The 9,200-nt window shown below is 41.5% G+C and overlaps 1 pseudogene; it reads right to left on the minus strand.

Annotated features, from left to right (window-relative positions):
• Nucleotides 1-290: 290 nt before the first annotated feature.
• On the minus strand, nt 291-1,822 carry LOC101275992 (DNA primase small subunit-like; annotated as a pseudogene).
• Between the last annotated feature and the right edge of the window lie 7,378 nt (nt 1,823-9,200).

Raw genomic sequence — 9,200 nt, forward strand, 5'->3', positions numbered from 1 at the left:
CTGTGTATTCATATCAGAAATCTTAGAATTATCTTTGTACAATATTAAATTTTACACATTTATCTGCAATCCACTTATTCTTCCCATTATGGCTCCTTCCAGGAAACTTGACACTCTCCTTTGGTGGTCTCAGGAATCTTTTCAACATAATTATTTCTTTAAAAAAAAAGATTGCTTTGAGCATAAAATGCATATGTGGCTCTGCCATATTTATTAAATGGATCTTGAAGTATTTGATTCTTGGTTGAAGGTAGACGATATCCACACTGCTTTGAAAGGAGTTGTTATCTTCAGAAGTGTTTTTGTAAATCACTCTTCTCAATAACTTCTCCTTTTGTTGATTTACTTAAACTTTCAAGAAACTGTTCAGAAACTTTTACATAAGGAGCTAGGCTGGTCTTCTTAGAATCTCTGATTCTATGCTTAATATCAGATTCAGCTTCCTTCTCTTTTTCCTATTCACTAGTGGAAATAGTATCCAATTCATGGCACATGGCGCTTATGGTTGGTACAGTAAATGGATCAAACTGATCTACTTTCTGTAAATCAATAAGCACAGTGCAATCTGTTTTAGGTTGACCACTAAAAGGCCTCTTCAGTCAATGGTTGATTCCTTTGCTAACACTGATATCCAGCTGTGGAAAACAGTACTGGAGCGCGATCTCTCACTATAGCCAGGGTCCACATTTGTCATTTTCGATGTTATTCTGACACCTGCTGGCTACCTTCTTCAAATGCTCCCAACCCTGAAGTGAACGGTGATGATTTTGGAAGCTTTGTTGATGTTCATCATGAATTGTTTCAGAAACAAGGCCTACAATCTTATTCCAGCTTTATTTTCAAGTATATCTTGATCAAGACATATTCGTCAATGTATTCTTTTTATTATGTTTATAGATTTTCTGACAAAAGGGTTAATTTTTTCACTTAGGTGAACTTTCTTTGTAACGTCTTGGCCACCCTTAACAAGGCTCAAATACTCAACTACCCCAGAAAGTACTTCAGAGGGCAATTTTAGGATTCATCCCAGACCCAGCAATGAACACCTCTCCTTCCAGAACATACCCAGAGACGATGCTTAAATCCCAAATCCTCGGGCTTCCCTGGTGGCGCAGCGGTTGAGAGCCCGCCTGCCGATGCAGGGGACACGGGTTTGTGCCCTGGTCCGGGAAGATCCCACATGCCGCGGAGCGGCTGGGCCCGTGAGCCATGGCCGCTAAGCCTGCACTTCCGGAGCCTGTGCTCCGCAACGCGAGAGGCCACAACAGTGAGAGACCCGCGTACCGCAAAAAAAAAAAAAAAAAATCCCAAATCCTCCTTCAGGGCTCTGTCGATGGTGCATATGACCGATGTCATGAGAGCCCAGCACTTAGAACATTTGTCTACATCCTCTTTTCCAGATCACTCTGGTTGTTGAAGGATTGGTAGTGAACGTAAATATCCTTCCAACGTAAATGAATATTCACGGTGCCGAAAGTAATTCTTTATCACTCCACCAAAGTTGAGCCAGCGACAGTACTGGGCCTATGGAAAGAGCCTCCGGTAATAAAGCTTAAGCAGCTTGGGCAGCTGGGCTGCGTCCAACGCCTCCACAGAGCGCGGAACTCGTCCCAGGCCGGATGGCCCAGAGAATTGGCGGGAACCTCAAACCGCAGCCTCGGCCACTGCGCAGGCGCGTCGCGGCGTCAGCGGCCGTCTGCAGCCGCCCCCGGGAGTTGTAGCTCCCGCCTGGGAGATGGCCTGGCGCCCGGAGGTTCTGCAGCATCTCTGCCCATCCGCTCTGACAGTGGGTCCAACGCTCAGATGGAGAGAAGAAGGCCATGCCTATTCCAGAAAGAAGTTTTTCTGCGGAAAGGTGAGCCCTTAAGCATAATATTAAGAATCAGCAGCCCGGTGAAGAGATACGTGAGGCAGGGCGAGGTGTGTGGGAAGGGGCGGGATGTCCCAGGTACTCCCCGGGCACGCCACTCCTCCTGAATTTCCGCTGTGTTCACCAACCCAGAAGCTCCCAGTGTGATTTTTAGTACACTACGACTTGGCTGCTGCAAACCCCCTAAAACCCGTGTATGCCTGAGGACGCGGAGGTTGAAATAGAGGGGGAAGGGTAAGCTTATTTGCTCTCTCTGCTCAGGTGGACCTGCTGCCAGGAGTCTGAGCTCCACAGAGTATGAATTAACTTGAGATAGAGTTCAGAATTTGCTTATTAGTCTCCAAAACTTAAAGGCCAAAATGGTTAAGAAATTGGCCAAAATAAGACATGGTTTCTGTCTGAGTAAAGCTTCAGTTGATTCTTTCAGACCTGGTTATCTAAATTTCAAAACAGTGAGAAAAAGAAACCACTCAATTGGTACTTGACTCTGGTTCATTGACTATCTAAAATAATGCAAAAAGTTAGCATTACTCACATTTTGGGGAGAGGAACTGGCTTAAGAGTATTTTTCCCTATCCTAAGACCATAAATATATGCTCCTATATTTTCTTTAAGAATAGTTCTTTATTAGTCTGTTATGCATTTTTTTTTTAAGTCTAGTGAAAAAAAGAACTTGCTGGGGGAGAAGGCCATGGAAGGGCTTGGGTACCATGGAAGATAGAATATATTTAAGTATCTATTCTGTATTTCAGGAAGATAGAGATATTGTTAAATTTTAAAAAAATGAAAGGAGAGGCAGCAACCAGAAAAAAATTGAAGGATGTATGAATTTAAACCCATCAAAGGAAATCTGATCTGTCAAGTGCAGGGCAGGAAAGGAAAAATGGAAAAAATATAAATAAAAGATATACAGAGAAACTTGGACAAAATAAAGAAAGAAATACAAACAAAGAAGGAAATACAAAGAAACTTGGACAAAACTTGTATTAATGAGCACTGGGTGTCGTAACAAAATACCATAGACTGAGTGGCTTAAACAACACGCTTTTATTTCTCACATTTCTGGAGGTTGGGAAGTCCACTATGAGGATTCAGTTCCCTGGTAAGGGCTCTCTCCCTGGGTTGCAGAAGGCTACCTTCTCACTGTTCTCACATGGTGGAGAGAGAGGAAGCAAGCTCTCTGATGTCTCTTCTTATAAGGGCCTTAATCATAAGGGTCACACCTTCATTGACCTCATTGAAATCTGTCTCCACCTCCATCTGCCATCACATTTGTGGTTTGGACTTCAGCATGTGAATTTTGGAAAGACACAGTTCAGTCCATACTGTTCCACTCCTGGCTCCACAAAATTCATGCCATTCTCACATGCAAAATATATTCACACCATTCCAGTAGCCCCAAGCCTTAAATCTTTTGAGAATTAATTCTAAATTCAAAGTCCAAAGTCTCATCTAAATAGAAAATCAGATATCAGTGTTAATCGAGGTATGATTTATCTGAGGCAAAAATTCCTCTCCAGCTGTAAAGTTGTGAAACCAGACAAGCTCTGTGCTTCCAAAATACAATTGTGGGACGAGCATAGTACAGACACCCCCATTCCAAAAGGGAGAAGTAGGAAAGAAGGAAGCGGTGATGAGTCACAAGCAGGTCAAAAACTAGCATGGTGAATTCCATCAGATTATAAGTCTCAGAATAATCCTCTTTTGTTTGATGCTTTGCCTTCTGGAACCATTGAGGCAACAGTTCTGCTCCTGCAGCTGTGCAGGGCAGGGGTCATGCCCTCAAAACTCTGTCAGGTGGAGGTCATTTCCCCAAGCCTCTTCCAGGTGAGAGAATCTAGCCTTGAAGGTTCTGGGTGACCCCAGCCCCACAGCTTCAGTCGGGAGCCATATGGCCTGTTGAACCCAAAGTGGTGGCCTTAATGATCTCTGAATTGTATGCAGGGCGATTCTTTCCTTTGTTTTAAATTGAGGTATAACTGATATACAAGATAATATTAGTTTCAGGTGTACAACATGATTTGATATTTATATATATAGTGAAATGATCACCACAGTAAGTCTAGTTAAGATCCCTCAGCATCTGCAATTACAAAATTTTTTTTATTGTGATGAAAAATTTTAAGATCTACTCTCTTAGCAACTTTCAAGTATGCGGTACAGTGTTAACTATAGTTACCATGCTGTATGTTACACCCTCATGACTTATTTATTTTATTTAAAAATTTTATTTATTTATTTTTGGCTGCATTGGGTCCTCGTTGCTGCGCGCGGGCTTTCTCTAGTTGCGGCGAGTGGGGGGCTACTCTTCGTTGCGGTGCACTGGCCCCTCACCACGGTGGCCCCTTCCGATGTGGAGCATGGGCTCCAGGCACACGGGCCTCAGTAGCTGTGGTCCATGGGCCCAGTAGCTGTGGCTCAGGGGCTCCAGAGCACAGGCTCAGCAGCCATGGCTCATGGGCCAGCAGCCATGGCTCATGGGCCCAGCCGCTCTGCGGCACACGGGATCCTCCTGGACTAGGGCCTGAACCTGCGCCGCCAGCATTGGCAGGTGGACTCTCAACCACTGCGCCACCAGGGAAGCCCATACTGGAAGTTTGTACATTTTGACCCCATTCACCCATTCTGTCCACCATCACCCACCCCCACCCCCAGCCTCCGGCAACCACCAATCTGTTCTTCTCTGTATCTATAAGCTTGTTTTCTTTCACTGTAATTCTTTTCTTTTCTTGAAGAATAGTGCATGTTTGCAGCCGAAAATCCTTATTGTCCTGTCCTGTAGAATCTAAGAAGTCCAATAACCTTTCTTTATTTCATCCTGTCTTGATCCCCTTCAATTCAAACTGGCAGTGTTTCTGCTTATATAATCTCATAATCTCTTTATCAAGTGATGGTCCAGCCATATCCTTGGTGTTATCTTCTGAATACACTTTCTCATTTTTTGAAATATGGACAGGCTGAGAATTTTCCAAATCTTTAAAGTTTGTTTCCTTTTTGCTTAACAATTCCTTCTTCAATTCATCTCTTCTTGAATTTTACTATAAGGAGGCAAGAGGAAACAAGCTGCTCCTTCAATGTTTTGCTTAGCAATGTCCTCAGCTAAATATCCAGTTTCATCACTTGCACGTTTTACCTTCTACGAAACACTAGCACACAAACACGTTCAGCCAAGTTCTTTGCTGCTTTATAACAAGGATTACCTTTCCTTTGGTTTCTAATAGCATGTTCCTCATTTCCATCTGAGACCTCAAAATGGCCTTTAACATCCATATTTTTGCCAGTATTCTGCTTATGATTATCTATGTATTTTCTTTTCTTTCTTTTTTTTTTTTTTGCGGTACGCGGGCCTCTCACTGCTGTGGCCTCTCCCGTTGCGGAGCACAGGCTCCGGACGCGCAGGCTCAGCGGCCATGGCTCACGGGCCCAGCCGCTCCGCAGCATATGGGATCTTCCTGGACCAGGGCACGAACCCGCGTCCCCGCATCGGCAGGCGGACTCTCAACCACTGCGCCACCAGGGAAGCCCTATCTATGTATTTTCTAACAAGATGGAAGTTTTCTTTCCAGCTCTCTTTTTTTTTTTTCCTGAGCTCCTCAGAATCACTCTTAATGTCCGTATTTCTAGCGTATAGCTCAGAACTCATCAGGCAGATCTTTACCCATTACCCAGTTCCAAAGCTGCTTCCACATTTATAGATATTTGTTGTAGCAGCACCTTACTTCTTGGTATCAAATTTATATTAGTCAGCTCAGGCTACTGTAACCATAGACTTAAACAGGAATTTATTTCTTACCATTCTGGTCACTGGGAGGTCCAAGATCAAGGTGCTGGCCCATTCAGCTCTCCATTGAGGGCTGTCTTCTGGCTTGCAGATAACTGCCTTCTTGCTGGGGCCTCGTATGGCAGAGTGAGAGCAAACAAGCTCCCTGGTGTCTCTTCCTAGAAGAACACTAATTCCTCCGTGAAGCTTTCCACCTCATATATGGTATATATGATACATATAAAAGTGTATGACATATTTATATAGTGTATAAATATGTTATATTTAATATATGTTTAAATCCAGCAATACTCACTAAATCAACTTAAAGTCAACAAAAGCTATAAAACAGGAGCTAACTTGGCAAGAATATGTAATTTTATTAAGAAAATAGTTGTATTAAATGTATTAAACAAATTTACATAAATAAAACTCAGAACTTGTTGGGACAAGATAAGCAGATTGGAGTGAACAGAGTTTAGAGCACATGGCTGTGTAGACAAATGGATGCAAAACTATACAGATATACTGGAGCCAAACTGTAAATATTACTTTAAATTTTAGCCTACTATTGTTGGGGCGTATGGAAGGCTTTTACAAAAGTTAAATGGCATGACCAGAATTGTATTTTAAAAATATAATTATGGCAATGGAATCAAAGCTGAATTGAAACAGAGAGCAAGAGGACACTAGAGAAAATGTAATCAGCCGGGAGGTTTCCTCAGCTAAAGAAAAGAAGGTCCTATACCAATGGTAAACTAATTTCCTTTCAGTCAGTTAAAGTTACTCCCGTGTTCAGGAATCTATCATGGCTCATTTTCCACTGGTGAAAGCCTCAAATCTACCTGGCATTAATGACACCCACATTTTTTTTTTTTTTTTTGCGGTACGCGGGCCTCTCACCGTTGCGGCCCTCCCGCTGCAGAGCACAGGCTCTGGACGCGCAGGCCCAGTGGCCATGGCTCACGGGCCCAGCCGCTCCGCGGCACGTGGGATCCTCCCGGACTGGGGCACGAACCTGTGCCCCCTGCATCGGCAGGCAGACTCCCAACCACTGCGCCACCAGGGAAGCCCGACACCCAGATTTTAACCTCACTCTTCGAATATAATCATTTCCTAAACTGTTTGTTTAAAAGTGCTCCTGAAACTTGTAGTAAAGTGATTTAAAGAAGACATGAGGCTTCCCTGGTGGCGCAGTGGTTAAGAGTCCGCCTGCCGATGCAGGGGACGCAGGTTCGTGCCGCGGAGCGGACGGGCCCGTGAGCCGTGGCCGCTGGGCCTGCGCGTCCGGATCCTGTGCTACGCAGCGAAGAGGCCGCAGCAGTGAGAGGCCCGCGTACCACAAAAAAAAAAAAAAAAAAAGAAGACATGAAATCTAGCATGGCTCCAAGCACTCTGCTTGTGTGACCTCAGATAAGTATTTTAATCCCTCAGTGGGACTTTTTTCCTTACCTGTAAGTTATATGAGGGCCTGGACCATGTCTATCTTGTTCATTATTATGTTTCAGCCCAGAGTGTAAAACATAATAAGTGCTTAATAAACACCCATTTATTAAGAGGTGTGATAATAATTTTTGCCTTATGTACCGGATAGGGGTCCTGTGAGGATCAACCCAAAGAATGCAGGGGATAAGCATTTTACAGTTTAGCCATGTTAAAAATCTTTGTTCGATTATGACTTGGTTATAAACAAACAAATAAATTGTGTGTATGTGTGTGTGTGTGTGTGTGTGTTTGGTCTACTTACAGAAATAATACATGTTTACTGTAGAAAATTTTTAAATTTAGTAAATCACACACAAAAATAACAACAGATATTATTATGCTATGCAGAGATAATCAGCAAGATGAGCTTACACTTAGGCTTTTTCTAATGAAATATACATCTTTAAAAAATACCATATGTCATAGGATATTTTATACTCTATTCTTCTTTCAGTAATTGTTGGAGGAAGTTATTGAGAGGACATGAATGCCTCTTGACCCACAAGCTCCTTACCATCTGCCCCCACCCCCTGCCTTGGAATAAATGTTCCATCTTCTGTCCTCATACTAGAAGCCAGTTCAAGGATGCAGCTTTGACAGAGTAATGTGTTATTGAGCCCATCTGGACTGTATATGTGACTGAGCCTTGTTAAGGCCTCTACTTAAATTCTTAAGATTCTGGCAAGTGGGGGGCAGAAATCTACTTGCCTTGTGGTTGCCCAAGACAAGCCTCATGTGTAAGCTCCCTTGCTTATTAAAACTGCTGCCACCCACAGAAAAAAAATAAAAGAAAAAGTAAAAGGTTGTTGTATTAAGCTTATTAAACAACTTTTAATGAATAAAAAGGTATATCATATTCATGGAATGACATAACATACTAAATGTGTCAAATATTACCAATTTTCTCCAAATTACTTTACAAATCCAATGTAATCTCAAAAATAATTAAGCTGGATCTGTGGTATAACTGAACAGATTCATTCAAAAATTTATGTTGGAGACTAAATAAACACCTAGAGATTGCTAGGTTCACTTTAAGAAGGTAAATGAGAATACTGACCAGATTTAAGACATTCTGCAAAGCTATAGTTATAAAACCAATATTATCCTTATACCAGAAGAGACAAATATATAAGTCAAACAGAATAGAAACTTTAGAAATAGATACATGCATTTATGGAAACATGATATATTATGAAATGGCACCAAAATCAATCGTTAAAAGATATGAGGGAAAACAATTTCTCTAATTGGAGAAAAATAAAGCATGGGTACTCCTTATCTCTGATACAAAGGCAGATTTCAAATATGTTATAGGTAAATGATGTGGAATTTGCACCATAAGTATCATAGACCACAAGGTTATTCTTCTACTGTTCTTCTATGTAGAAGAAAATTATTTCTTATATTTAGAAGAAAATTAGTAGAATAATTTGTGGACCATAGGTAGGAAAAGATTTTTGCAAGACCTTCAAAGCACAAACTATGAGATGAAAAAGCCAGTTGTTATGATGTTATCAACAGTAAGATTTTCTGTCAGTGAAAGATACCATTGATAAATGGTAAGCTATTGGCTAAATTTAAAAAGAACAAGGAGGACTTCCCTGGCGGTCCAGTGGTTAAGGCTCCACGCTTCCAATGCAAGGGATGTGGGTTTGATCCCTGGTCGGGGAACAAGATCCCATGTGCCACATGGAGTGGCCAAAAAAACAAAAAAAATGAAAAACAAACAGAAAACAACAACAACAAAAATAAAACTAACAAGGGATTGTTACCTGTTATATAGAAATAACTTTTGTTAATCAAGGAAAAGACTGAAAATCCATTGAAAAAAATGGACTAATGAAAGAGACAGACTACCATAGATCAGACTTCTGCACAACTAAACAGTACACAAGGAAACTCTCATACTTATAATCATATAAATATAAATTAAAGCAGTGACAAATCACTTTACTCATGTCAAAGATTATATTTCAAAAGGATGGAAATATAAAGTGTTGGTGAATGTGTATGGAGTGCTAACTTTCACTCACAGTGGAAAGTAATCTGGAAAGTAATTTTTTCTAAATTAAATATTAATAA

The sequence above is a fragment of the Orcinus orca genome, chromosome 7 (assembly GCF_937001465.1).
Source record: "Orcinus orca chromosome 7, mOrcOrc1.1, whole genome shotgun sequence".
Lineage (NCBI taxonomy): Eukaryota > Metazoa > Chordata > Mammalia > Artiodactyla > Delphinidae > Orcinus > Orcinus orca.